Below are 3,506 nucleotides of genomic sequence, written 5' to 3'. Positions count from 1 at the left end.
TTTTCTCTCTCTTTTCTCTTATATTCCTATCTTTTTTTGTTTTCTTCTTCTTTTATTTTTATGTATTCCCTAAGTTCTCTAAGTTCATCCCTAAGACTATGTCTACTACTATGGGTGTTTTGTCCACGTACACTTGAATGATCACTCATCTTTGATCAAGAAAGGTTTTCACAAAGAGGTTGTTGAAAATATTTTCACAAAGAGTGAGTGATAAAAATTTTTCACAAAAGATTTTTTTAGGGCAAGAAAAATGATAGGAGGCCTAAGTGCACAAAGTGAACTATCAAGGGAGGTGGACTACAAAGAATCTCTTAAAAACCTAGCCTTTTCAAGTAGAAATCACTAAGCCCCTTTTCACTTTTCTCACAAAAAAATTTTTAGCACAAGAGTGAGTGTATAGTAGGAAAATTTGGAAGCCTCTAAACAAAAATACAACAACTTAAGGAATTATGCTAACAACAAGGAGAATTAAAGGAAAGCAATAAAGCATATACTAGTTGGAAGTCCTTGGGTGGAAGCTTGAAGTGACCTTGGGGGTTTTCAAGACACTTCCACAAGTACTAAAAGAAACTACTCCTAAAACTAATTAATTTAAGAGGCCAATTACAACCCAATTGAATGAATAAGGACCAAGATACAAGTGGTCCACTCAAAAACAACACAAATAGGCGCAAAAACAAGAGTAAAGAAATAAGCAAGAAAATTCTTCAAAGTCCAATTTGGTGCTCCCTTCACAATGAACAAACTTGGTTAGCTTGCTTCCAATGTGTTTGGCACTTTATGTTTGAAAGGAATCCCTCCCAAAGCTCTTTGAAATTCACGGCCAACTCCTCTAACTCAATCTTCCCCAAAATTTCTTGGAAATGTGGAAGTAGGAATCATCTACACCAAGTGAAACAAACCACCAAGAGCAAGAAAGGAGGCCAAAGAAATAAAAACTAAAAATGCTCAAATAGGAAGGCTAAACTCAAGAGGAATATTGATGAGACAAAACACAAGGAGTTCCAAGAAAGACAAGCAAAAAGTTAAGGCACATTTAAGAAGGCAAGCACTCAAAGGGAAATCCTAGAAGGGTTCTAGAATAGAATTAAGTGTTTAATGTTCCTTGTCCTTAAAGAATTATTGTGAGGTCTTTTCCTTAAAGTCCAGCCACGGTTTTTGGTCTCAAAATGGGTCCAAAAATGAGTCCAGTCCAATTGTGCAAGGGTAAAATGGTAATTGTCCACAAGTCTAGCAACAAATTTCCTTTGAATTTTATTTTTTTTCTTTTCTCTTGTATTTTCACGCCAGTTTTTATGTAGCAGCCCCTTGGTTAGTTTTTTTTATTTTTTATTTTAACCTTGTATGTTGCTTGGTTTTTACACTTGTGGGTGAATTAAAAGTAGCACAAAAAGTATGAGACAAAAAAGGACAAGTGGCATGCAAAAAGCAACTTTTGTAAGGTGAAATGTGTCTTGTACTATGTACTAATTTGGTGCAGTTTTCTCTAGCAAACACACAAATATTCTTGGCAGATATTTTCAGCATAAAACACTACTTGGTTGTCATACAAAGGACAAGGGATGATCATGTAATAATGAACATGTAGGGGTGGCTAACCATGCATGTATAGGAGATAAATCCACATGGGATTCAACAAACTTTTAGAACATGTCATGAACTAAATAACATGCATTAATGATCTCTAAGAACATGCAAAATTTTCGGCCAGCCACTTAGGAGAGGAAACATGCATCATTCATTTCCATGTTACATATATCAAGTGAAGGTGTTATGCATATACTTGGTATTTGGTTAGAAAAAGTGAGAGAAACACAAACTTGGGACAAAACTTGGACAAATAAAGATTAAAATGGGGTTCATAAAGTGTTCATCATGTTCTTGACAAAATTTTCCAACAAAGGTGAAAATGGAGAAAATCACACAAGAACCTATTTTAAAGGAAACATAGAGCACAACAAAGGAAGACTCGTAAACCAACAATGAACCACTCAACAAGACAACATTTTAAGAAATATTTGAGAGGCTAACATCAAGACATAAGAGAAGACATAGACATGACAAGAAACATTTAGAAGACACAAAAGAGAAAAGACAAGTTACCCTTGAAGACAACCATGGCTCTTGATACCACATGATGGAACCAACTTCTCCATGGGGGCTAGTTGTTGATCCCTTCTCTACTCCAAGTTGAAATGACATGATGGTGATCTCTTCAAGGGCAAATAAGAGGTGGAGATGGTGTTTGGGCTAGGAGAAGTTGATGCACAAATGGAAGGAGAGGACGTGATGAGGTGTGTTTGGTGGTGAAGCTCCTTTAGGCTAGCTCACTTCACTTAGGGGAGTGAAGGCCAACCAAGGAAGACCCAAGCTCACTCTGTTAAGACAGACGTAGACAAAAGCAATTCCTAGCAAGGTTCTGAATGAGACAAATATAATACATGTTGTTATTTCTAACAAGTATGTCAGTGTTTGAGATATAAGTACAGGTGAGTTGAAGAATAGAGAATATGCATGTATTACCATCCCCACTAGAACCAAGAGATATGAGCTAAGCATTGGATAAAGGCTGATCAAAGGAAGGGAATACATCAGATGGAGATATCTAGACACAAAAGAAAATAAAGAAGAAGGGAAAAAACTAACACAATGCCAGATGAGGAGATATAATGATCAAACAAAATCAAGCCCAGCACAAGAAGGAAAATAATGAAGCCTCAAATGATACAAGACCATGGACGATGGACATAACTAGGTCAAAGCATCCTAGACAGAATCAAGAACTTACAACAGCCAACCAGATGGAGACTCAAATACATAGACGAAGATCAGGAATGTTGGATTGTGTCTGAAGAACACAATAAGACAAACTATCTAGCACCCACACTCTCAGAAGAGCACATGAAGTCATTAGAATAAAAAAAATGGACTAGCATTTATCCACAGATCAAAAGTTGTGTGTGCTAGAGCAAGTACACCTACCAGTCAGCAAAGGACAACGCCTCTGTAGCTACAATATCAGGAAAATATGGAGATATCTTAATGATAGACATAGAAGCAAACAAGTGGTACAAAAAGACCTCGTGGAATGTGGATTTAGCAAGCAAACATTTAATGCAAGATCAAAGACATTAAATGCAAGAATCCATGAAGCCTGTGCAAGCTAAACAAGAGAATCAGATGATGGCTAGTCAAGCACCAAAAGTTAGGACTGATCACGGACAAAAAAACATTCAACAAACATTGGATAAGGACTACTATAGAAAAGAGGAAATAGAGTATTAGAAGAAAAGCCAAGAATAAGATTAAACATGGAACAAGGAAAGTTGTGAAACAAGAAGATCAACTCTGATAAAAGAATAGTTGCAGCAAGGCACAACACAAGAACCAGACAATTCAAGCTAATCAAACAGACAGGGCACAATGTCTACACCAAACGACTACAAGTCCAATGTCAGATAGATGTGTATCAAGGCATCATGAAGAAATGGACCAAGAATGAGAGA

The sequence above is a fragment of the Cajanus cajan genome, chromosome 8 (assembly GCF_000230855.2).
Source record: "Cajanus cajan strain Asha chromosome 8, NIPB_CcT2T_4, whole genome shotgun sequence".
Lineage (NCBI taxonomy): Eukaryota > Viridiplantae > Streptophyta > Magnoliopsida > Fabales > Fabaceae > Cajanus > Cajanus cajan.
Note: the sequence above shows the minus strand (reverse complement) of the source record.